Source organism: Pleurodeles waltl, chromosome 5 (assembly GCF_031143425.1).
Source record: "Pleurodeles waltl isolate 20211129_DDA chromosome 5, aPleWal1.hap1.20221129, whole genome shotgun sequence".
NCBI lineage: Eukaryota > Metazoa > Chordata > Amphibia > Caudata > Salamandridae > Pleurodeles > Pleurodeles waltl.
The window spans coordinates 864,936,605-864,964,147 of NC_090444.1; the positions used below are offsets into that span (position 1 = coordinate 864,936,605).

At 46.7% G+C, this 27,543-nt stretch overlaps 1 long non-coding RNA gene across 1 annotated transcript in view; it reads left to right on the plus strand.

The window, feature by feature from the left end:
- LOC138296103 (uncharacterized) overlaps window positions 1–9,964 on the plus strand; it is a 178,330-nt gene extending 168,366 nt beyond the window's left edge. The window contains exons 3-5 of the long non-coding RNA XR_011203759.1: window positions 720–820; window positions 5,821–5,921; window positions 6,727–9,964. This is a non-coding gene — a long non-coding RNA (uncharacterized lncRNA). The remainder of the gene's footprint in view (window positions 1–719; window positions 821–5,820; window positions 5,922–6,726) is intronic.
- Window positions 9,965–27,543: the final 17,579 nt, after the last annotated feature.

Here is a 27,543-nt window from a genome sequence, read left to right on the forward strand (position 1 = left end):
ACTAACACAGCCAGGCGCACACTTGTTAGAGAGGGAATGAAATGTGAAGAAATGACTCAACATCAGACATCGGTAGAAAACAATATAAAATTATATGTGGTGAAAAAGCAGTGTAGGCCTAAAACCTGTGCTGACACCATAGAAGTGAATAGTTTATTTGTGAATAGAACATATGACCAGCAAGATCCTAGTTAAAGGAAATCCGTATTTGTGAGGAATTTATGGTCTTAGCACATAGCACTTATTCTTTTGCCTCAGTAAGTTAAAAACATAATTGAAGAATAGGAGCAGGAGTTTGAATTAGCCTAAGGTACACAGAATCTGATAAGAGGTCTTGGGAGTGGAGTGATAAAACACACACCCAAATACACACACATTCAAGAGTAGTGAATTGTTAGTTTTTTAAGCATTGTTAGAGCTGCAATAAATAATGTGTAAGAAATAGGTTAAAGGTTTAGGGACATCGGTGATGTGACGTTTTGCAACAGACATGTAACTTCTAATTAACTTATTGTTTGACCTTTTGTAATAGGCATTGTTCACTTTGCTATAAAACTGGCTGTATGGGACGCAGCAAATTTATACCAGCTGTGTAAGAGGTTAATACTATGACTATTTATGGCAACACAGTCTAGGATGGGGAGGTTGTAATTAATTATTCGTTTTGTGACATAGTCTTGTTATTCTACTAAAGTCCTTTCTCTTTTCTCTCCCTTTAGGTTGGTTCCTCTGCCTTTAGATGGTGTGGTGAGGAGGTTTGCTGTTGTCAGGTCACGTTCTTTGTCGGTATACCTCGGAATGAAGGAGACCCATGTATCAGGTAAGTGTAATAATGGGTAGTATGGTTGGGGTTTCACCAGGAAGGGGAGTGAGTGAGGGAAGTGAGGTAGGGGCCACTCCAAAGTGAAGAACGCATGTTTTTACATGCAAAAGTGGTATTCTACTTTCCCACCTGACCTGTTTTGTCTAGGAAGGTACCCCTTCTAGGATTCCCTTACTTCCCCTTGTGTCCCTTAGCCCCAATAGGTGCACTCGAGGTGAAAAATGTCCGTACCTTGTGTAGCCACATTCCTCCAGGAACATGGCGTGGTCTTTTTGCGGTGTCCCCCTTTCTGGCTGGGTCCTGATCCACTCCAACACCAAGTGATAGGTTACCTCCTCATGGTCCTCTGATTTCCTCCTCCTTCTCCTACTCCTCGTCGCTCTCTGCTGTTTCTGTGCCCCCCTGGGAGTCTCCATTCGACCCTGGTTGCTCTCCTCTTGTGTCTTTTCCTTCCTCGCCCTCTTTCTGTCCACTGGTGTCCTCTCGCTCCTCTCCTCCTTGCCGTTCTCCTTCCTCCTTCGCTCACTTTTCTCTTCATTCGCGTACCAGCCCCTCCTCCAAAACCCAGAAGCGTTTGCTTCCAGTCGTCTCTCTTCTCTTTGAAGTGCCCCAGGGGCACTTCCTAGTAACAGCGTCCAGGGTTGCCTTGGCAACCCGCTCTCACGGCTGCAACCCTGTAACGGGGCCCCTGTTACATAACTCCCCCACCCGGGATGGCGGATCGGGCAGGGAGGTGCCAAAGGGTACGGGAGAGAAAATCAGCTGTGCACAGGAGCTTCCCAGGGTGCTGTGAGGCCTGAAAGGAAAAAGGTTGAAGAGCTAAGAACCATCAAAGAATCCTGGGATTAGAGTCTTTGTGACAGGCCAGCCAGGTCAAGGGGATATAGTCAGTGAGGATGGTAAACTGACGACCCAATAATTAATATTAAAGAGATTCAACCACCTATTTAATGGCCAAGCATTCCTTTACAATAGTCGGATAGTGTTGCTCACGGGGTAACAATTTTCTACTTATGTAAACCACCAAATGGAAGTCATTGCGATCAGTAGGTTGCAACAATACAACACCTAACCTGTGCATCGATGCATCAGTATGAAGCAGGAAAGGCTTAGTGAAATCCAGGCAGTATAAGACTGGATGGGTACATAAGCACTGTCTCAGAGTATCAAAACTAGACATCTGTTGATTAGTCAGACTGTGAATGTGACTGGGGTAGTTTCCTCGTAGTAAATTAGTCAATAGGGCGGCTTTCTCAGCAAAATGAAGTATAAACCCCCAATAATATCCAACTAATCCCAAAAAGGAACGTACCTGTTTCTTTGTATTGGGGCAGGGTATTTCTAGTACTGCCTGTACTTTCAATATCTGTGGACGGACAGTACCTTGTCCAACTTCATACGCTAGATATTGATAGAGTCTTGGGCTAGCTTACATTTACTGGGATTTGCTGTAAGTTTGGCTTCCCTCAGTGTTTTTAAGACCTGATGTAAATGCTTAAAATGGGTGTTCCAAGAAGGGCTAAATATCACAGTAGGGGGCAGCGTGTTCACGGTGTTGTAACAAAAGCCTATCCATAAGCCTTTGGCAAGTGGCTGGAGCTCCATATAGACCAAACGGCATTACTTTAAACTGATATAAACCAAAAGGTGTTGAGAAAGCGGTTTTGCATCGGTATTCTTGTGCAAGGGGTATCTGCCAATAACCCTTGGTAAGATCCAAAGTAGACATATCTTTAGCGGCCCCCAGTTGTTCTATCATTTCATCTACTCGGGGCATGGGGTATGCATTGAAAGTTGATTTGGCGTTTAATTGGCGGAAATCTACACAAAACCAGAGACTATTGTCAGGTTTTGGTACTAAAACAATGTGAGAACACCAAGGAGTTGTAGATGGCTCTTTGATATCATGCTCTAACATCTTTTTAACTTCTTTTGGTCTTGCTTCAGGAATACGATAAGGTTTGAGTCGATGTGTTTCAGAGGTTCTGCATGTATGTGATGTTGTACTAATCTTGTGTTTTCGGGGTTAGGAGAAAATACATCTTGATACTGACATAGAAGGGATATTACTTGCCCTTGCTGTATTTGTGAGAGGTTAGAATTAAGAATGGGACAAGGCTCCTCCTTACTACTTTCTAGTGATGGAAACTGTATCTGTAAGGGTTGTGAGGTGGTTAAAAAAAAACAGGAGACTGAGTTTCTGTTCTTTCTACACTTTCAACAAGTTGATATGATATATCTGTCCCTTGTTTTTCTCGTGTGGCACTGCTATTCTGTAGGTAACTGGAGTCACTTTATCAGTAACTCGGAAAGGTCCCTGCCATTGGGCTAACAGCATATCAGAAGAAGGAAGTAAAACGAGTACTTCACTTCCAATCTGTAGTTCCCGTAATTGTACTATCCCTGTCATAATTCTGTTTTTGTTTTTGTTGGGCGTTCTCCATCTGTTCGAGTACTGTGGCCCACAATGTATGCAGTGTCTCCTTGAGGGTTTATGCATATTCTAAAATATCTTTCCCTGTTTCCTCTTCCTCCTCCAACTCCTCTGCAGCCATGTCCAGTAAACTCCGGGGAAGTCTACAAAAGACTAGTTCAAAAGGGCAATACCCTGTGGAAGGCTGTACATGGCTCCGGATAGCATAGAGTACGAGAGGAAGTTTCTTATCCCAGTCTCTACCAGTATCCATAATGGTGTTCTTTAGTAAAGATTTAATGGTACGGTTATACCTTTCTATGAGACCATCCATTTGAGGATGGTAAACCAATGTCCTAATCTGTTTAATACCTAATAAAGCACATATCTCTTTCATTAGATTTGACATAAAGGGAGCTCCTTAATCAGTCAAGATTTCCTTGTGGAACCCTACTCTTGAGAATAACTCAATCACTGTTTGTGGTACAGTTCTGGTATTCATATTCCATAGGGGAACCGCCTCCGGATATCTGGTGGCGTAATCCACCAACACCAGAATATATTGATATCCCCTGGAGGATGGTATCAGGGGACCAACCAAATCCATACCGACCCGGGTGAAGGGAACCTCTGTAATAGGTAAAAGATATAGGGGGGCTTTCGGTTGTTGTGATGTATTCGTCAGCTGACGTTGGGTACATGAGGCACAATATTTCCTAATGTCAGAGAAGACCCCTGGCCAATAGAAACGGGTTAACAGATAAGTCTCTGTTTTTTCTCTACCAAAATGTCTACCTCCACACTGACTATGGGCCAAGTGTAATACCTGCGGTCTGAATGGGAGGGGTATAAGTAACTGAGTTTTAATGTGTTCTGGGGTTTTGACATATCTATACAGTAAGCCTTTTTTTTCAACAAAATAAATTCCTACCTGGTCAGGTATTTCTTTAACCATCTGTTCCCATGCATTCTTAAGGGTGGGATCCTCTCGCTGACAGGTACGGAAGCTCCCTGCGGGTTCACTCTTAGAGGAGACTGTAGGGGGAAAAAATGTTATGAGCAGAGACTCTTTTACTATAGTATTTCCTATTTTCTCTCTTTTGTGTCCGAGTTAGCCTCCTCTTGGTCTTACCCGGCCGCATATCCTCCCCTCTAAAAGGTCTCTCCAACAACCATTGTGAGGATTTTCTTCTGTAATAGTTTTCTCTAAAAGAGTTACAAACTCAGGGTAATCAGTTCCTATAATAAGGTCCTGCATGAGACCTGGGATTCCCCCCACCTGAAGAGTTTCTCTATTGCCCATCCATTCAAGGGATACTTGGGCTAGAGGCTAGGTTCGGGTTTCCCTGTGTACACACGTTATGGCTGTTCTAGACATCCATTGTTCTGTTGTTAGTCTTTCAGCCTGAATTACTGACTGGCGATACCCCAAATTTATTAATACTTGCATAGGTTGTCCATTAACTCATCTCAAGAGTATACTTCTTCTGGAGTCCTTTAGTACATAGAACGTTTCCTCTAGAAAACCCAATTTCCATGGGTTCTGGACTTTTCACCCGTCGGGACAATATTTGGCAATATGGCCCCATTCTGCGCAATTATAACACTGAGGTTGACTACCACTCTCCCTCCCTACAGGTTTGGGAAGCCTAGGAGTATCGGTTGGTTCTCTGAATGATGGTTTCTCTGTGGTCAGTTTCCCTGTAGGAAGAAGCGTCCTTAGGTTCCTTGACGGATACGTTTTATAGTCTATAGTTCTATGATATGCATTTGGCAGTTCAATAGCTTCAGACTTGGATACATTTGGATGCTGTTTTATCCAGTTTCTAGTGGAAGTGGGTAAGGCTTCCAAATATTGTTCAAGGAAAATTTTCTGAATGATTTCCTCTTTAGTAGACTCCTCAGGTTTTAATCACCTTAAGCCTAAATCACTGTCAAATCTTAACCTCTTGAGTATTTTTTTTAAATTTCATCATATGGGGTGGTCCCCCCTGGATTGGCAGCCTGATAGGCATTTAGTAGTTTGCCTATCAGTAAGGGGGCAATATATCGCACCCAACATTCCTTGGGCCACGTTGCAGAGAGGGCCACCCTCTCAAAATTAATGAAAAAGGAGTCAGAATCCTCTCTGGGTACGTATTTCTGCAAGACTGAACTGGGCACGTTTGGATGGACATTGACTCTAGCAATTGTCTCAGCCATTTTTTGTGTGGCGATCTTGTGCACCAACTGATTAATCACCATTATGATGGCCTGACTTTTTAATGCCGCCTGAAGTTGCTCACGGATGTTTTCTGCATTCTTTACTTGTTTCTCAAAGACTAGCTGTAAGTGTCTCTGACCCTCAGCTAGTTGGTGTATCATGCACGCCAGGGTAGTGTCCGTATTTATGGTGGAGTGGGTATAGAAAGAATTCTATTTCCAGTCCCACTTCTGACACCACTGTAAAAGTTTAATACTATGACTATTTATGGCAACACAGTCTAGGATGGGGAGGTTGTAATTATTTGTTTTTTTTTTTAACATATATAAAGACATCATCTTGTAGTCTAACTAAAGTTATTTATCTTTTCTCTCCTTTTAGGTTGGATCCTCTGCCTTTAGATGGTGTGGTGAGGAGGTTTGCTCTTCCCAGGTCACGTTTTTCATCAGTGTATTACAGAATGAAGGAGAACCATGTATCAGGTAAGTGTAATAATGGGTAGTATGGTTGGGGTTTCACCAGGGAAGGGAGTGAGTGAGGGAAGTGAGGTAGGGGTCACTCCAAAGTGAAGAACGCGTGTTTTTAACATACAAAAGTGGTATTCTCCTTTCCCATCTGACCTGTTTTGTCTAGGAGGATACCTCTCCTAGGATTCCCTTACTTCCCCTCATGTCCCTTAGCCCTAATAGGTACACTCAAAGTGAAATATGTCCGTACCTTGTGTAGCCACGTTCCTCCAGGAACGTGGCGTGGTCTTTTTGCGGTTTCTTCCTTTCTGGCTGGCTCCCGGTCCACTTCAGCACTAAGCAATAGGTTCCCTCCTCGTGGTCCTCTGTTTTCCTCCTCCTTCTGGTTGCTCTCTGCTGTTTCTGTGCCTCCCTGGGAGTCTCAGTTCAACCCCAGTTGCTATCGTCTTGTGTCTTTTCCTTCCTCGCCCTCTGTCTACTGACGTCCTCTGCTCCCATTTTGGCATCCTCTCGCTCCTCTCCTCCTTGCCATTTTCCCTCTTCCTCTGTTCGTGTTTCTCTTCCTTTGCGCACCAGCCCCTCCTCCAAAACCCGGAAGCGTTCGCTCCCAGTCGGGTCTCTGCTCTTTGAAGTGCCACGGGGGCACTTCCTGGTAACGTCCAGGCTTACCTCGGCAAACCGCTCTGCCGGCTGCAACCCTGTAACTGGGCCCCAGTTACAAGCTGTTTACCTGTATGGAGGTAGCTACTCTCCCTGCCACAACAGTAAGCCACTGTGTTTTCGTTGCCAAGAGGAGTCTTGTCTTTTTCTTTATCTTAAGGTTCTCCACAATATATGTCGAGCCAGCATAGGAGTCCCTTATGCCCTCAACCGACTGCTGCCACAGGTATACTGCTTATCCCTGACGCACAGATCATTGCACATCTTTGATGAGGTAAGCAGACACTGTGTTCTCTAAAGTTCTGCTTATTCACGGGGACAGGTAGGACCCGGCGATTGCCGACTTTGTGGTGAGGACAATGGAGACTTCGTTACATGTTTTGTGTACATTGCATGACTTATCTCTCTGGAAATGTTAAATACTGATGTAATGTAAATATGAGATTAGAAGGTTATGGCATGCAAGATTGTGTACATGTGTTGCAGAACATTAAGTTAAGGCGTTGCGTAGTCAGTAGAGTATTTATCCTAATATAAAGATTGGAAGTGGTCAATGTAGGTAATTTGAAGTTGGGGTTCCAATATGTGTTCCAATATTATGACATAGAGGAATGGCTAAAAGGCCCATGTCATTATACTTTAACTCCAAATACAATCTGAACATTCAAATTACTGACTTGGACCTAATGTCCTAAAGTCATTCCATGGTCTATAAGATGTATGGTTTGACAGTTGTCCTCTCTTAAGCGCGGAGGGAAGTGGTCAGTTGCAGTGGACCGTATTTACAGTTTATAGTCAAAACATTTGTGATTAACATTTAGAAGTAGTTGATGTGTTCATATTTTTAAAATGTTGATGATTAGTGCATGTGTATGCATGTAAATAGAAATGTGGCCACACAGTGATGTTATATAATGCATTGTGTTAATATGATGTGTAATGTTTAACGTATGACTGAAAAGAAACACTGACAGGTTATTTTGTTTGTAAGGACAAGTTTAAAAATGTAAAAGGAGAAAAATTGAGTAGACAGATACTAGTTCAATACAAAAGCTGTTAGAAATGCAGGGGATTATGGAGACTCCCTTAGAGCACATGCAAAAGACCTTTCCATGTGACCAGAAAACAATTACAGAAATATTGTCAGGAGTGGTTGAAGGCTATTCATACATATCCCTGGCCACAGGAAGAGACATTTGATGATAAAATATTAGAGTACATTGTTACACACCTTAAGGTACATTTTACAGGAGCTAAATTGCAGAAGTGAGAAGCCACCTTAGCCTTATGGCAAGTTTTTTGTGAGGAGTCTAAGGACTCCTCAAATGTTGAGCCCCATAGTTCCCTGTCCGCTCCCCCACCTCCCTATGACTCAATGAGTACTTCCCTTACGGTACCTGGTATTCATCCACTGACACAGCTACAGGAAGCCGAAGTGAGATTTGAGAATCCCGAAGTTGAAACCACTTCACAATCCACAAAGGGATCCCATAATATTGCCCCACAGATGTCAAAGCCAAGATAAACAAGTACTCCCAGACAACAAGTAGGGGTGAGTGACTGTCAATTTTCAGGACAATTAGAAGCGTTTACACTGGATTTAGATTCAGCTTCTCCCCAGGGGGGTAGAGGTCAAGAGCAGGGTCCAGGAGACAGTGACAATCAGTCACATATTTTTCATCAGTAACATCACACTAATTACAGAAGAGACATGTAATAGGAAGGGTAGTTAGGGAATGGATGTCTACCTCACAACGAAGATATGCAGATTATGCTATTCGGAATGCATATGCAGACAGGGCTATTAAAATTGTGTGATGGCCATTATCTGAAGAAAGAGATACGGATTTTAGAAGGACTGAAGATAACTTACCATCCTGGCAGAATGAGAAGGGGAATTGTTTCACCAGAAAGTGTTCAGGAATGGTTATCATGAAGTGAGGACAGAAGGGATGCAAGAGAAACAAGGAGAGAATGATATTATAATAATTTTTCAGGGCAGATTCAGTTAGGTTTTGGGAGGATGGCAAATACAGTAGAGTCAATACATAGGCATGTAAATAACAGGGGTGAAAAACTTCGATCTCCAGAGGCTAGACACTCTAATTATGATATTAGGACACAAGAAAGGCCCCTTATTGATCTTGACCATACAAAGGAAGCAATGGGATTGCCTAGAGAAAGAGATCAGGACATGTTCTCTAGAGCTAGGAAACCCAAAGCGACTGAGCTTGAGCAGCTGCCGTTTCAGGGAATGCAAGGCCAGCCAGATCCCAAGATGGGATCTTGTGAAGCAATAGGATGATTGACACAACAAGATAAATGTGACGGGCTGGTTCCGAAACCAGACACATCCGTGGATGCGGCCAGACCTGCCTCTGCCACAACTACCCCGGAAGGGGAAGGTCTGTCGACCAATCCCAGATGACTTCCGGGTTCCGGGAAGCAGCAGCAAGGGCTGCGCGCCCTTTTCGCCGTAAAAGGATGGGTGGTCCGGGAGTCGAGGAGGAGAGCAGCCGGAGGAGCCGAAGAAGACCATCAGGACGCCCCGCGGAGCACGCCGATTCAAGGATCATCCAGACGACAGCCAGGGGAAATCCGAAACGTCCACCGAGGCATGGGAGGTGCCCAGCGCGACATCCAGCCATGCTTCTGGTGAAGTGTGGCCACTCCAGGTGTGTGTTGGGTTCGGGGAGGGGAACAGTAGAGGAGTGGGAGGGAGTGCGCCGGGACACAGAAAGGCAAGGGAAAAGGGGGGGAGGAAAAGAGGGGAGATTTTTTTTCTTTAAATCCAGTTTTCAGCACGAATGACAAGGGATGAGGTGGTGGGGAGTGTGAATCAAAGGAGAGGAAAAAGTAATAGAATTACAAGAAAATAATAAACCACAAGAAAACAGCAAGAGAGACAAGCAGTGAAAGCCAAGAGCAAAGACAGCCAGAGAGGAGTGCTACCAAAGACAGTTAGAAAGTAAGCCAAGAAAAGGGACACAGAGTTGTACAGGACAGCCAGGAGTGAGAGGGAAGAGCAGCACAACAAGGGAAAAACCAGACACAGGATACCGAGAAACTAAAACAAGAGGAAGAAGAGCGAAGGGACACCTGACCCAGTCAGAGTTTAGAACAAAGGAGAAAACCCTGATAACGAGAGAAAAGGCAGAATAACAAGAAACAGGAAAGGCAAGAAAAGAAGGAAGGGAAAGATAAAACCTGTATGCAGGATATCCTACTTACTGGTACTTTCTCTTGTGTTTTTCTCACATGTGCCTCCCGGGAGCTCTGGAAGTTGAGAAGACAGGCAAAGGAAAACCCTGCACCACAACCGTTACCAAAATAGGACCATAATCTAAGCCTAAGTTTTGTGTACACATCCAAAAATAAACACTCACTTGAACTGTTTACACACCGACTTCGTGTCCTCCTTGAGTCACCCGGCCACAATAAACCACTGCAGCAGATGAGTGTTCAAACCGTTTTGCGCAGCACTGATCTCACCAATAGTGAGATAGTTGCTGAAGGAGAAAATAATTGATTAAGTGTTGTCCCTTATGTGGATAATTTAGTTGGATGGACTGAAGGTTTAGCCCCACAGAAGAGCCCATGATCTCAAGAAGGGTCCTTTGATCCATGTGACATGGCAAATGCTGAGGATTGTATTCTTTATGGTGAGGGAGATCCAGACTGGGATTATCCTTACATGTGGAAATGTTAGCATGTGTGACAAAAATATGGCAGTCAGCACAACCCCCAGTATTCTGTTACTCCCATATATCAGATGTCCCTGGTACGTAAGGGACCTGGAGCACCTCATCATGTTTCTGAACCACAAATGGACAAGGAGAATCTTAAAAAATTGTCACCACCAGTTACAGAGGAAGCAGGGAAATTGATTAGTTCTTTTGAAAAGGAAGGCTTCACCCTGACAGTAGGTGACATAAACATATAGGAGATGAAACTGATACTGTTTTTCAGAAAGCTGGAGTGAGAAATGTTACCCTCACTGAGACTAGGCATGATGGTTCCCCATTCAATTTAGTTCGGACAGAAGTTTGGGATCAGTTGAGGAAAATGGATCCTGACAGGCCAGGCATTGAATCCCTCATGCTCAATCATTGCAGCCAAATGAGAATCCCACTCAGTTTTTCAGCAGGATGAAATAAAAGTGACTCAAGAAGTAGGTCAGGATTGGGAAGCAACAGGGGGAAATGCTGTGTTGTTTTACAATGTAGTGAAGAAGGGTTTGCCCTCGAATGTACAAGACAACCTTAATAATATATTGACACTGGAAGCCAAGCCCTGGACATAGATACAGGCACATGTAATCCATTTTTGTAAATTGGAGCAGGAGAAAGAGAAAACCAAGCAGAAGGTGACATAGAAAGTAGCAGCCAAGTTAGTACAGCAAACGTTGGCAAAGAAAGGAGCAGTGGAAGGAGCTGCAATAGCAGCCACGACTCAGATGACTGCAAATTCTGTGAGGTCAGTCCCTGGGATCACCAAACAACAGTACTCAAAACAGCAGGATAATATAAAGGTACAAGGAAGTAGCAGAGGGGGAATAGGAAGAGGCAGGGTAGGTCACCGAAGGATGGATCAAACTTGTCAACTGTCACAGATATGGACATTTCATTAGAGATTGCAGGACTAAGAGATGGGATGAATAAAATGCACAGACGGGTGTTTACAATCAGCCAAGAAATACAGTAGTGCATCCACAGTCAAACATGCAAATAATATGTGTACCTCAGACGCCACCTCAAAATGTGCAGCAACTTGTAATGCCTCAGGTGCAACAAATGCCACCACAGCATCATGGACCCCAAATGGCAACTCTACCTCAAAACGGACAGGGAGGTGTGACTGTTTGAGGAGGTACTCCTTTCCAGGCAAATTATGTGGGGAGATACACAAAGTGAAGATGCCCACAGAGTTGTACCATGTGTCCAGTATTGTCAGCGATGCACAGGCCAGATGAGAAACCCACTGTGAAGTTAGCTATCAATGACAAGAGGTATGCATTCCTCATAGATACAGGAGCAACTCAACCTTGTATTAGAGAGGGATGCCTTCCAATTTCTAATAGACCAATGGACACACAAGGATTCTCTAGGGTAGATAAGAGGGTTCCATTTACGAAACAAGTGAAGATGGAAATAGGAGGGATGTACATTGTTGGCTGTTTACTGTGCTCTCCAGTGGCTCCAGCTCATTTATTGGGGAGAGATATTATGGCCAAATTAAATATGACTATTCATTTTGAGCTTGATGGAACTATGATTTGTTCTACCCCTCCTCCAGGATAATGGCTGCTTCTACTGGAGATCAAATCAGAACTCGACCCACTCTTATAGAAGCATTCATTACAACAGCGTTTATAATAACAGCAGAAACACAAGAGTTTCTGGGAAGAGAGGTCCAGTTACCTACAGGGCTCCTTTTCTGGCAAGAAGGGCACGATTCTTGGATACCTGATAGTGAGTAGATATTACAAATAGAGGCCTTAGAGAGAACACCAACTAATGGTGCTCTGATAGCCAGTGATCATAACGATGTCTTGTGGGCATGTGTTATTTATATTCATTGAGCCAGGTAAAATGGTTAGGGAAATATTGGATTACCAATTGTTTGATGATGATTCTAAGAAAACAGTTGTAGTCTTTCAGGGTGACATACCACGGAGAACGGTTTTGGAAGTAAGAAGGCCCTCACCAGGTAGAGCTTTTGATTCTGTCAGGGATATAGATCATTCCCCAGCAAGGAGTGATTTACCCTAGAGTGCCTCCTTGTAATACTCATATTTATCCGTTTAAGAAATCTAAGGGTAATACTTGGTGTATGATTCAAGACCTACACTCCTTGAATGATGTAGTAGACCCGGATTTTCCAATTGTTCCGACCCTTCCTTCATTTTGATGAATATTCCTCAGGATGCTAAATATTCCTGTGTTATAGATTTCAAGAATGCTTTTTTAAGCATCCCTCTTTAGCTAGACAGCCGTTATTTTACACCATTTTACTATTTCAGGACTCAGTATTTGAATTCTTGTTTACCTCAAGGGTATTGTGAGTCATTTAGCATTTTCAACAAAGTGGTAAAAATGATCTGTCAAACTTCCAGTGTGTGGCAGTACCTTTTTGCAATATGTCGACGACATTAGTTTGCAGTCCTACAGAACAACAGTGTAGAAAAGATATAAATGACGCCTTCAAAGAATACTATACTCACTTATATAGGAAACCCGGTGAACTGAATGATCCCGCCCTTGATATATTTTTACAACGACTCCCCTTGCCAATGCTGACAAATGAGGAGCGGGAGGGACTGGGAACCTCGGTGACAGTGGAGGAGGTGTGTGCTGCTATATCGCAACTAGCAACCGGGAAGACCCCAGGGACGGACGGCCTGCCCATGGACTTTTACAAGAAGTATGGTACCTTATTGGCCCCCCGACTGGTGGAAATGTACTCTGAAGCGTTGAGCCGAGGAGAGTTGCCGTCTACGTTGAGGGAAGCACTGGTGGTCCCCCTACCCAAAACCAAATCTAAAGAGGCATTGGTTGCTGACTTTCGCCCCTTGTCAATGCTGAACAACGACTTTAAAATACTCAGCAAAGTCATGGCCAACCGGTTGCTCGACTATTTACCCACGCTGATACATGAGGACCAGAACGGGTTTGTCCCGAACCGAAGCACATCCCTTAATCTAAGGCGCCTCTTCGCTATCTTACATATGTCCAGGGAAGTGAAACCTGCGGCGGGTGTGTTACTTGCCGTAGATTTCGAAAAGGCTTTCGATTCAGTCAGGTGGGACTACCTGAGAGCAGTGATGAGGCGAAGGGGGTTGGGGGAAGGTTGGGTAAAATGGGTGGACCTGCTATATGCATCCCCTCTGGCTAGGGTAAGGACAGGCAGGACAGTATCCGACACCTACCCAATACACAGGGGCACCAGACAGGGATGTCCACTGTCGCCTCTACTATTCACCCTGGCCATCGAGCCGCTAGCGGCCCAGTTGAGAGGAGATGGTACGGGTAAAGGGATACAATGGGGAAAGTTAGAGCATATAGTTTCCCTTTATGCAGATGATATACTTATCTACCTCAAGGACGGAGAGACGGGACTCCCTTGGGCTCTGGGGGCTTTGGAGCACTTCGGGACCCTGTCGGGGCTGTGCCTCAATAGAGGCAAAACATATGTCTTCCCCATATTGATGAACTGCGATCGCCCCATTTTGTGCCCGAAGGATGTGGGTTGGGCACCGAGGACCTTTAAGTACTTGGGCATACAAGTGTTTCATGAGATGGGGGACCTACGTGATGGCAATCTTGGAAGGGCGCTCCGATCCCTACGTGCCTCTGTGAGATTCTGGCGTTCCCTGAGGCTAACCATAATGGTCAGAGTTTCATTGACTAAAATTATAATACTGCCCCGCCTACTCTATTACTTTGCAAACTTGCCACTGCTGATCCCGACGAAGTGGTTCCGCGAACTCAACACACTGATCAGGGAACTTATATGGGACGATGGCCGCAGGCGCACGGCACTCTCGACACTCTGTAGGCCAACGCACTCGGGGGGTCTGGGAGTCCCAGACTTTGAATTGTATTACTTAGCATCCCAATTACAATGGGTTGCAGGATGGCTGAGTGGTAGGGGACAACTGGATGGATACACCGCGCATGGAGAGGTTGGAATAGAGAGGATTACTGCTCATATGATAAGCATGAAAAGGACCAAACAAACAGACAGTCTGATGACGAGAGTAGCAGCAGCGTGCTGGAAGAGAAGTGCGAGAAGAGTAGGGGTAGGACAGCCATACTCCCCGGCGCTACCGCTTTCGGTGCTGAGGGAAGACACAGATGAGAGGAGCCTTGTGGGCTTGGGGCTGGGACACTGGAAGAGGGCAGGTGTGGTGACAGTTGGGGAGCTGTTCAGAGAGGGGGTGCTGAGGTCCTTCACGGAACTAACAGAAGCGAGAGTCCCAAGGGGACAGTTCCTCCAACATCGGAAACTAATACACACACTTAGAGAACAATGGGGGACGATTAATGCAGAACCTCCCAAACATAGAGTGTTACATCTACTATTGGTACCTCGGGGGGAATCTGTAGGAGGCTGGACTGACTTGTAGTGAGTACCAAGGGGTACTTACACCTTGCACCAGGCCCAGGTATCCCTTATTAGTGTATAGGGTGTCTAGCAGCTTAGGCTGATAGATAATGGTAGCTTAGCAGAGCAGCTTAGGCTGAACTAGGAGACGAGTGAAGCTCCTACAGTACCACTAGTGTCATATGCACAATATCATAAGAAAACACAATACACAGATATACTAAAAATAAAGGTACTTTATTTTTATGACAATATGCCAAAAGTATCTCAGTGAGTACCCTCAGTATGAGGATAGCAAATATACACAAGATATATGTACACAATACCAAAAATATGCAGTATAGTATTAGAAAACAGTGCAAACAATGTATAGTTACAATAGGATGCAATGGGGACACATAGGGATAGGGGCAACACAAACCATATACTCCAAAAGTGGAATGCGAACCACGAATGGACCCCAAACCTATGTGACCTTGTAGAGGGTCGCTGGGACTGTAAGAAAACAGTGAGGGTTAGAAAAATAGCCCACCCCAAGACCCTGAAAAGTGAGTGCAAAGTGCACTAAAGTTCCCCAAAGAGCACAGAAGTCGTGATAGGGGAATTCTGCAGGAAAGACCAAAACCAGCAATGCAACAACAATGGATTTCCAGACGAGGGTAGCTGTGGAACAAGGGGACCAAGTCCAAAAGTCACGACCAAGTCGAGAGTGGGCAGATGCCCAGGAAATGCCAGCTGTGGGTGCAAAGAAGCTGCTACTGGACAGTAGAAGCTGAGGATTCTGCAGGAACGACAAGTGCTAGAAACTTCCCCTTTGGAGGATGGATGTCCCACGCCGTGGAGAGTCGTGCAGAAGTGTTTTCCTGAAGAAAGACAGCAAACAACTCTTGCTAGCTGCAAGTCGTGCGGTTAGGGTTTTTGGATGCTGCTGTGGCCCAGGAGGGACCAGGATGTCGCCAATTGCGTCAGGGGACAGAGGGGGCGCCCAGCAGAACAAGGAGCCCTCTCAGAAGCAGGCAGCACCCGCAGAAGTGCTGGAACAGGCACTACGAAGAGGAGTGAAACGGTGCTCACCCGAAGTTGCACAAAGGAGTCCCACGCCGCCGGAGGACAACTCAGGAGGTCGTGCAATGCAGGTTAGAGTGCCGTGGACCCAGGCTTGGCTGTGCACAAAGGATTTCCGCCGGAAGTGCACAGAGGCCGGAGTAGCTGCAAAAGACGCGGTTCCCAGCAATGCAGTCTGGCGTGGGAAGGCAAGGACTTACCTCCACCAAACTTGGATTGAAGAGTCACTGGACTGTGGGAGTCACTTGGACAGAGTTGCTGGATTCAAGGGACCTCGCTCGTCGTGCTGAGAGGAGACCCAGGGGACCGGTGATGTTCTTTGGTGCTGCGGTTGCAGGGGGACGATTCCGTCGACCCACTGGAGATTTCTTCGGAGCTTCTAGTGCAGAGAGGAGGCAGACTACCCCCACAGCATGCACCACCAGGAAAGCAGTCGAGAAGGCGGCAGGATCAGCGTTACAGAGTTGCAGTAGTCGTCTTCGCTACTTTGTTGCAGTTTTGCAGGCTTCCAGCGCGGTCAGCAGTCGATTCCTTGGCAGAAGGTGAAGAGAGAGATGCAGAGGAACTCTGATGAGCTCTTGCATTCGTTATCTGAGGAAATTCCCAAAGCAGAGACCCTAAATAGGCAGAAAAGAGGGTTTGGCTACTTAGGAGAGAAGATAGGCTAGCAACACCTGAAGGAGCCTATCAGAAGGAGTCCCTGACGTCACCTGCTGGCCCTGGCCACTCAGAGCAGTCCAGTGTGCCAGCAGCACCTCTGTTTCCAAGATGGCAGAGGTCTGGAGCACACTGGAGGAGCTCTGGGCACCTCCCAGGGGAGGTGCAGGTCAGGGGAGTGGTCACTCCCCTTTCCTTTGTCCAGTTTCGCACCAGAGCAGGGATGAGGGGTCCCTGAACCGGTGTAGACTGGCTTATGCAGAAATGGGCACCATGTGTGCCCATGAAAGCATTTCCAGAGGCTGGGGGAGGCTACTCCTCCCCTGCCTTAACACCATTTTCCAAAGGGACAGTATGTAACACCTTGTCTCTTAGGAAGTCCTTTGTTCTGCCTTCCTGGGCCAAGCCTGGCTGGACCCCAGGAGGGCAGAAACCTGTCTGAGGGGTTGGCAGCAGCAGCAGCGGCAGTGAAACCCCTGAAAAGGCAGTTTGGCAGTACCCGGGTCTGTGCTAGAGACCCGTGGGATCATGGGATTGTGCCAACAATGCCAGGATGGCATAGAGGGGGCAATTCCATGACCATAGACATGTTACATGGTCATATTTGGAGTTACCATTGTGAAGCTATACATAGGTAGTGACCTATATGTAGTGCACACGTGTAATGGTGTCCCCGCACTCACAAAGTCTGGGGAATTGGCCCTGAACAATGTGGGGGCACCTTGGATAGTGTCTGGGTGCCCACACACTAAGTAACTTAGCACCCAACCTTTACCAGGTAAAGGTTAGACATATAAGTGACTTATGAGTTACTTAAGTGCAGTGTAAAATGGCTGTGAAATAACGTGGACGTTATTTCACTCAGGCTGCAGTGGCAGGCCTGTGTAAGAATTGTCAGAGCTCCCTATGGGTGGCAAAAGAAATGCTGCAGCCCATAGGGATCTCCTGGAACCCCAATACCCTGGGTACCTCAGTACCATATACTAGGGAATTATAAGGGTGTTCCAGTATGCCAATGTAAATTGGTAAAATTGGTCACTAGCCTGTTAGTGACAATTTGTAAAGAGAGAGCATAGCCACTGAGGTTCTGGTTAGCAGAGCCTCAGTGAGACAGTTAGGCATCACACAGGGAACACATACCTATAGGTCACAAACTTATGAGCACTGGGGTCCTGACTAGCAGGGTCCCAGTGACACATAACAAACATACTGAAAACATAGGGTTTTCACTATGAGCACTGGGCCCTGGCTAGCAGGATCCCAGTGAGACAGTGAAAACACCCTGACATACGCTCACAAACAGGCCAAAAGTGGGGGTAACAAGGCTAGAAAGAGGCTACTTTCTCACACAACCCCCCCCCCGAAACGAAGGACAATAAGGCTAACCTTGGCCAGTTGAGACTTTATTGTTTAAGTGGTGATAAGTAGAGACTAGCTCTGCAATAGACTGGTTACTTCCTTTATCATCCACTATATGGTTACTTCCCTGTGGGGATGTAAACCACCCTGTTTGAAGTTTTTTAGCTAAGCAACAATGTGAAGATGTATTTTCAGAGTTTCTATCAGTAAGTTTTAGTTTAGAGCAGTGGGAATTGTCCACTGAACCTATTTGTAGTGATGGAAATGCCAGACAGGGATGCTGTCTCAGAAAAGCCATGGCTGGGCAAAAACTTTGTCCATATGGCTGGAAGAGAGAACAGGGATGCTGTTTCTCTTGAGTTGGAGCAGGGCAGGGATGCTGTCCTATGAGCTCCACACGAGGGCAGGGATGCTGTCCTAAGTGTTGTGAGGCAGTGCAGAGTTTCTGCACTAAAGTTTCTCTGGGAGGGTTGGAGGGATGCTCCATGTTAACTAAAATGGTGCTCTTTTTCTCACCAATGTTAGTTATCCCACAGAGAGGTACTTCTACCTCAGGGAGTACAGCTTTGCCAGCTGATGCTTCCCTTGGAACAGGTGCCACCCAAGGAGAGGTTTCTCTCACCACAGGAATGGTATCCTGAATGGCAGGGTGGTTAGGGGATACTGTGATACCCTTTTTACATGTTGATGGAGAGGGATCCTGAGTTTTCAGGCCTTCTCTCCTTTGCTTCTTCATTTCAGTAGAAATGAGAGGGAACATGTCCTCTGGGATGCCCAGCATGGCTGCATGGGCATAAAACTCTACATCAGCCCAACCTGAGGCCTCTAGGTCATTACCTAAGAGACAGTCTACAAGTAAGCTAGGTGATACCACCACCTGCTTAGGGCCAGTAACTCCACCCCAACTAAACTGAATTATAGCTAAGGGAAGAAACTTAGTGGAGTTATGGACATCAATAATCTTATACTGTTGTCCAATGATGTGTTGTTCAGGAGCCACTAGGTTTTCAGTCACCAAAGTGATACTGGCACCTGTGTCCCTGTAGGGACATTTATTGAAACTGTCTGCCTGTACTTATCCATTGTAAGGGGACAAGCAGCCAGTGTGGCAAGGCCAATGCCACTAGGTGTGACAGAAACTGTCTTGGGACTGACTACCCCAGTTTCTATGATGGACCCATAAGTGAACCCAACTACACCCTTTGCTTGACTGTTGCCAGCAGTCCCACCACTAGTACCACTACTGCTAGGGGCACTAGAGCTTGATGTATTAGTGGTGGTAGGTTCAGGGGGTTTACCTGGACAGGACTTATCCCCTGGCCTATGGCCTCTGTTTTTACACACAAAGCACCAAGGCTTTTTAATGTGTGCAGGTTGAGAAGAAGAGGAAGAATTTGTTTTATCCCCACCCTCTGAAGAGTGTTTAAGATTTGAAGTGGGATCTTTGGTTTTACCCTTATCCCCATGCTTATCTTGAGATTTTTCACCATCTTTCTTCTTGCCATCTTTGTCACCACCTGTATGAACTTTTCTGTTCACTCTTGTTCTGACCCATTTGTCTGCCTTCTTTCCCAATTCTTGGGGAGAGGTCAGATCTGAGTCCACTAGATACTGGTGCAACAAATCAGACACACAATTATTAAGTATATGCTCTCTCAGGATTATGTTATATAGGCTTTCATAGTCAGTCACTTTACTGCCATGTAACCACCCCTCCAAGGCCTTCACTGAATGGTCAACAAAGTCTACCCAGTCTTGTGAAGACTCCTTTTTGGTTTCTCTGAACTTCATCCTGTACTGTTCAGTGGTTAAGCCATAACCATCTAGGAGTGCATTCTTAAGAACTGCAAAATTATTGGCATCACTTTCTTTCACAGTAAGGAGCCTATCCCTACCCTTTCCACTAAATGATAGCCATAGGATAGCAGCCCACTGCCTTTGAGGGACATCCTGTACAACACAGGCCCTCTCAAGTGCAGCAAACCACTTGTTAATGTCATCCCCCTCCTTATAAGGGGGAACTATCTTGTGCAGATTCCTAGAATCATGCTCTTTTGCAGGATGACTATGGGGAATACTGCTGCTGCCACCATGGGTTTCTAAACCCAATTTCTGTCTTTCTCTTTCCACCTCTAAGGACTGCCTATCCAAATCCAGCTGTTGCTTTTTGAGCTTCAGTCTGGTTTGTTCCACCCTCAATCTATTGAGCTCCCTTTCTAACACTCTGTCATCAGGGTGGGTGGGTGGGTCATTCCTTGAAACAAAAGTATGGTGAGAATGAACAGAAGGAGACCTGTTCCTAACAGATGGCACCCTAACAGCTTGGCTAACAGAAACAGCACTTCTACTATGATGAGAAGGGATACTCTTACTGTGATGTGAGACAACACTATCAGTATGATGTGACTGTACATCAGTACCAGCTATGCTAGGTGGCTTGCTAGGGGGCAGGCTGGAAATCTTCCCTCCCACATCTTCTGCTAGGGGTGCCCCAGAATCAGAGTGGGAACCATCAGCTAATTTTTCACCAGAGGTGCCACCTCTGGCTTTATCTTGTTCAACAAGCATGTTAACCAACAGTTCTCTAGAGGGATTCTTCCTTACACTTAAACCTCTTTCTATGCAGAGACACCTTGCTCCTTTCCAGCTAAGGTGATCATAAGCAAGTTTGGACAGATCAACAGTTTGGCCTGTGCCAGACATTTTAGAAAGTGTTCAAGGGATAGAAAAAGTGAGAAAAAAGTTTTTCAGAACTTTTGGAAAGACAGAAAAAAACTTTTTAAACTTTTTGAGAACTTTTTAGAAAGTTTAGAGGTACTTTTCAGCACTTTAGAAAAGAAGTGAGAAAAGAAATGCAAAACTTTTTGGTTAGGTGTACATACACTGAACTTGTTTTGTATATTTTTCTCTTATGAAAAGTACAATGACAAAAGTGGTAAGTAGTTACAAAGTACTTATCCCACCGCTGCACAACCAATGTAGGAGGCTGGACTGGCTTGTAGTGAGTACCAAGGGGTACTTGCACCTTGCACCAGGCCCAGTTATCCCTTATTAGTGTATAGGGTGTCTAGCAGCATAGCTGATAGATAATGGTAGCTTAGCAGAGCAGCTTAGGCTGAACTAGGAGACGAGTGAAGCTCCTACAGTACCACTAGTGTCATATGCACAATATCCTAAGAAAACACAATACACAGATATACTAAAAATAAAGGTACTTTATTTTTATGACAATATGCCAAAAGTATCTCAGTGAGTACCCTCAGTATGAGGATAGCAAATATACACAAGATATATGCACACAATACCAAAAATATGCAGTATAGTATTAGAAAACAGTGTAAACAATGTATAGTTACAATAGGATGCAATGGGGATACAGGGATAGGGGCAACACAAACCATATACTCCAAAAGTGGAATGCGAACCACGAATGGACCCCAAACCTATGTGACCTTGTAGAGGGTCGCTGGGACTGTAAGAAAACAGTAAGGGTTAGAAAAATAGCCCACCCCAAGACCCTGAAAAGTGAGTGCAAAGTGCACTAAAGTTCCCCAAAGAGCACAGAAGTCGTGATAGGGGAATTCTGCAGGAAAGACCAAAACCAGCAATGCAACAACGATGGATTTCCAGACGAGGGTACCTGTGGAACAAGGGGACCAAGTCCAAAAGTCACGACCAAGTCGAGAGTGGGCAGATGCCCAGGAAATGCCAGCTGTGGGTGCAAAGAAGCTGCTACTGGACAGTAGAAGCTGAGGATTCTGCAGGAACGACAAGGGCTAGAAACTTCCCCTTTGGAGGATGGATGTCCCACGCCGTGGAGAGTCGTGCAGAAGTGTTTTCCTGAAGAAAGACCGCAAACAAGCCTTGCTAGCTGCAAGTCGTGTGGTTAGGGTTTTTGGATGCTGCTGTGGCCTAGAAGGGACCAGGATGTCGCCAATTGCATCAGGGGACAGAGGGGGCGCCCAGCAGGACAATGAGTCCTCTCAGAAGCAGGCAGCACCTGCAGAAGTGCCGGAACAGGCACTACGAAGAGGAGTGAAACAGTGCTCACCCGAAGTTGCACAAAGGAGTCCCACGCCGCCGGAGGACAACTCAGGAGGTCGTGCAATGCAGACTAGAGTGCCGTGGACCCAGGCTTGGCTGTGCACAAAGGATTTCCGCCGGAAGTGCACAGAGGCCGGAGTAGCTGCAAAAGACGCAGTTCCCAGCAATGCAGTCTGGCGTGGGGAGGCAAGGACTTACCTCCACCAAACTTGGACTGAAGAGTCACTGGACTGTGGGAGTCACTTGGACAGAGTTGCTGGATTCAAGGGACCTCGCTCCCTCGTGCTGAGAGGAGACCCAGGGGACTGGTGATCCAGTTCTTTGGTGCCTGCGGTTGCAGGGGGACGATTCCGTCAAACCACGGGAGATTTCTTCGGAGCTTCTAGTGCAGAGAGGAGGCAGACTACCCCCACAGCATGCACCACCAGGAAAGCAGTCGAGAAGGCGGCAGGATCAGCGTTACAGAGTTGCAGTAGTCGTCTTCGCTACTTTGTTGCAGTTTTGCAGGCTTCCAGCGCGGTCAGCAGTCGATTCCTTGGCAGAAGGTGAAGAGAGAGATGCAGAGGAACTCTGATGAGCTCTTGCATTCGTTATCTGAGGAAATTCCCAAAGCAGAGACCCTAAATAGCCAGAAAAGAGGGTTTGGCTACTTAGGAGAGAAGATAGGCTAGCAACACCTGAAGGAGCCTATCAGAAGGAGTCTCTGACGTCACCTGCTGGCCCTGGCCACTCAGAGCAGTCCAGTGTGCCAGCAGCACCTCTGTTTCCAAGATGGCAGAGGTCTGGAGCACACTGGAGGAGCTCTGGGCACCTCCCAGGGGAGGTGCAGGTCAGGGGAGTGGTCACTCCCCTTTCCTTTGTCCAGTTTCGCGCCAGAGCAGGGATGAGGGGTCCCTGAACCGATGTAGACTGGCTTATGCAGAAATGGGCACCATGTGTGCCCATGAAAGCATTTCCAGAGGCTGGGGGAGGCTACTCCTCCCCTGCCTTAACACCATTTTCCAAAGGGAGAGGGTGTAACACCCTCTCTCTGAGGAAGTCCTTTGTTCTGCCTTCCTGGGCCAAGCCTGGCTGGACCCCAGGAGGGCAGAAACCTGTCTGTGGGGTTCGCAGCAGCAGCAGCTGCAGTGAAACCCCTGAAAAGGCAGTTTGGCAGTACCCGGGTCTGTGCTAGAGACCCGTGGGATCATGGGATTGTGCCACCAATGCCAGGATGGCATAGAGGGGGCAATTCCATGATCATAGACATGTTACATGGCCATATTCGGAGTTACCATTGTGAAGCTACACATAGGTAGTGACCTATATGTAGTGCACGCGTGTAATGGTGTCCCCGCACTCACAAAGTCCGGTGAATTGGCCCTGAACAATGTGGGGGCACCTTGGCTAGTGCCAGGGTGCCCACACACTAAGTAACTTAGCACCCAACCTTTACCAGGTAAAGGTTAGACATATAGGTGACTTATAAGTTACTTAAGTGCAGTGTAAAATGGCTGTGAAATAACAAGGACGTTATTTCACTCAGGCTGCAGTGGCAGGCCTGTGTAAGAATTGTCAGAGCTCCCTATGGGTGGCAAAAGAAATGCTGTAGCCCATAGGGATCTCCTGGAACCCCAATACCCTGGGTACCTCAGTACCATATACTAGGGAATTATAAGGGTGTTCCAGTATGCCAATGTAAATTGGTAAAATTGGTCACTAGCCTGTTAGTGACAATTTGTAATGAGAGTGCACAACCACTGAGGTTCTGGTTAGCAGAGCCTCTGTGAGACAGTTAGGCATCACACAGGGAACACATACCTATAGGTCACAAACTTATGAGCACTGGGGTCCTGACTAGCAGGGTCCCAGTGACACATAACAAACATACTGAAAACATAGGGTTTTCACTATGAGCACTGGGCCCTGGCTAGCAGGATCCCAGTGAGACAGTGAAAACACCCTGACATACACTCACAAACAGGCCAAAAGTGGGGGTAACAAGGCTAGAAAGAGGCTACTTTCTCACAGAATCCCACTTAATTGCTAAAATTTATAGGGCCCAAAATGAGGAAGCACTGGATGCACTGCAGCCCCAGAGAGAGAGATGGGAAAGGACGGTGAGCAGGGAATTAACGGACACGGAATGGGGCAGGGCACTAGCATATCCCCGGACGGTCTCTCGAAACACCCGGCTGAGGTACATACAGTACAATTATATTCATAGAACATACCTCACCCCACACCGACTGACACTAATTTACGGTGGAACCCCAAAGACATGTCCCAGATGTGAGGACGTAAACGCAGACTTTGACCACATGGTGTGGAAATGCCCAGAACTCCAGCAAGGATGGGTTGAGGCGCTAGAGGACCTAACACGAGTATTGGAGGTAGAGCTGACCCTGTCCCCAGCTATATGCTTACTATGTTTGAAATTGGGTATCCCACTCGGGAGGGTGAAGGGGCGCTTTCTAGACCTTGCACTGGCTCTTTATAGGAGACGGATCACGTTGGGCTGGAAGTCCCCCAGGCGCCCAACAACGGGTGAGTGGAGGCGCGATGTGACGAAATGGGCTAGAGCCGAACTGCAAGTGCTAAGGAGCGAGGAGGCGAGGGGCCTGCGCCAAACCCCTATGGCTCCGGCGTGGGAAGAAATACTATTGGAATGGGACAATTGGACAAGGGAAGGGGGGGGGGATAGGGGATGGGCCAGAATAACCAGTGATATGGGGCACGAAGTAACAGGGCGGGTTGGAGGTAACACTAGTGGTGGAAGGGTCTGGGGGGAAGGCCGGGGACCACGCGGGATGGAAAAGCGAAGGAGAAAGGAGGGCATAACACCACGCAATAGGGAGTAGACAGACTCGTCCCAGGGCACAGTTATCCAGGACTGAGTGAGTAGAGACGAGGAATTTGGGGAGGCACCGGCCCGACCTCCATGGAAAAAGAAAATAACTTATCCCAGCAATGGAGGTCACCGTCTCACAATAGCGCCATCACGTTAAAATAATAGGGTTTATTAGTTAAAACTGTTATGTAGACACAAGAGTAAACTAGGTTCCCAGCACACACACGGAAAGAGTGAACATCTAAGAATCATAAGCGAGCCAGGCATACTGGAACTTTAACGCTGCAAGCTACTACCACTGAAGATAACCAATGTGAATTTTACGGAAACCGGTTGATGTCACTAAATGTGTTGCATATGTAAAACAGTGAAAAGTTAATAAAAATATATTTAAAAAAAACAGCGTAGAAAAGATAACATATCAATTTTGGTTACTCTCGCATAGAAAGGATACAAGGTAGAAAAAGACAATGTTCAGTATTTTCAGGGGGAGGTCCATTACCTAGGACAATTACTGGCAGCTTCTGATTGATGAGTAAGTCCTGAAAGAGCAGCATCTACACGTCAGATGACTAAGCATGAAGGTGTTAAGGGAAAGCAGAAGTTTCTTGGCCTCTGTAACTATGTGAGACAATGGATTTTTGATTACAGCACTTTAATAGTGCCTTTGCTGGTTGGCTTCTGTTAACCAAGAGAAAGACAGAAAGAATAAAATAATGTGGACAACTGAAAGGAGGGAGAATTTGAAAATTGAAGACTGAGATAACAAATGCCCTAGTTTTGGGTACCCCTGATTACACCAAGGAGTTTTATCTCATTTGTCATTACAATGGCCAAGTGATGACAGATGTCCTTACGCAGAAATATCCCTAGGGACACAAACCCATTGCATATTTTAGTGGACAGTTGAATTCAGTGATAAGAGGACATTATCATTGCAGGCGAGCTCTCACCACTGCAGCCTTTGCACTGCAGAAGAGCACCCTCATTGTTATGGTGGCACTTTGACATTCTATACAGAATATGCAGTATTTGCCATCATTTAGTAGGCCATTATTCAGAAGGCTAAGACTACTCTAACTACACAGAGAGTGTATTTAGACTAGTGGCCAGCGTCTGCTCGCTCTACTCTGCGCAGCTCCATCTGCTGTTGCCTCTGCTGCGTTCGAACTGAGAGCCTGTCTGACATTCAGTGTGAGGCCCATCTCCACCCGCAGGCTCCCACCTGCTCCTCATTCCTGGTGCCTAGTGGCCACCTGTATGTAAGTATCTTGCTGCCTTTTTTACCTCTACTTATTTTTTTTGTCATTTTTATTTCTCTCTCCTTCAGCCTTTCACTATCCCCACATTTCCCGCCCCACTTCTGCCCCTGCAGCCTACCCCCTCCCTCCCTGCGAAGAGCTTTCCTGCCCTCCCGCATCCCAGCTGACTGGACCACCCGCCCCCTCCCCTTCTTAATGGTGGCCGCAAGCCTGTCTGCGCCCATCCATGCCTGGTCCTCACCCAGCGACAAAAACCCCTGGTCCTCTGACCTTCCATTGCTACAACGCTGAGACCCTCCATGTGCTGAACACAGGACGATCCGCTGGCGGCCATCACACATCCCCCCGAGACACCCATGGACTATTCTCTGGCCTCCACTGCCTCCACACCCTCACCCTACAGCAAGCACTGGATCCTCCCGCTGCTGAGCCATCGGTCACCAACCTGAAGCATCTGAGCTGCATCCTCCTCAACATTCGCTCCCTCCACAAACACGCCACAGAACTCTGGGACCTACTTGACTACACCCACCTGGACTTGCCTTCCTCGCTGAAACTTGGACAAACCCAGCATCTGCACCAGACATTGCCATCTCCAGCAACTACAGACTGCTCCGCAAAGACTGGCCTTCTCGACCAGACGGGTGTTTGGCCATCGTACACAAATCCTCCCTCCACTTGACAACCAACGCAGAAGAACACTCACCCTCATGGAGCACCTACACGTCCAGATACACGCCAGATCCATGTCAACCTTCTGTGGCACCCGTATCTACAGGCCACCTGTCTGGCCTTCAGCAACTCCATCGTCAACACAATTTCTCCTCACGCTCTCGATCCTTGAACTACATCCTCCTCGGCGGCCTCAACTACCACACAGACAACGGAAACAACACCAACACCACTTCTCTGCTTGATAACCTCTCAACAATAGGACTAAAGCAACTAGTCACTGCACCAATACACATTGCTGGACACACGCTCAATGTCACTTCTCCACCAACAACAACATCACCATTGACAACACCTACACATTTTACTGGACTGACCACCACTGCATCCATTTCACCATGACCTCACCGACCATCCACACACTCTGAGTCCCAAGCAGAAAATGGAACCGGATCAAAGAGGAACAGCTCTGTAACACCCTCAGCAAGTCCCACCCACCCCCACTGCAGATGCTAACATTTCAGCATGGAACTTCCACCAATAGATCTCTGAATGCGCCAACACCCTAGCACCTCTCCATAAGACCTCAGCGAAACACCACGTCAAGAAGGACAGGTGTTTCTCCCCCACACTCCAGGCATACCTGCCGAAGGCTAGAGAAAAGATGGAGGAGCAGCAAGTCCCCGGAAGACTTCAAGCCCTTCAAAACTGCCACCAAATCCTACCACCACCTCATTCGAGCCACCAGGAAAGCCGCCCTGCAGGACTGTATAAGCACCACTGCTCACACCACCGAAGAGCTCTTTGCTGTGGTCAAAGAGTTTGCCAAACCCCAATCAAAAACGGCTAGAATCCCTCCATCTCAAGACCTCAGTGAGAGGCTAGCCAACTTCTTCCACCAGAAAATCAAAGACACGAACAATAGCTTCAGATCCCACAACCCTCTGAGCCCTCCATCAACCACCCAGATCCAACCCATCGA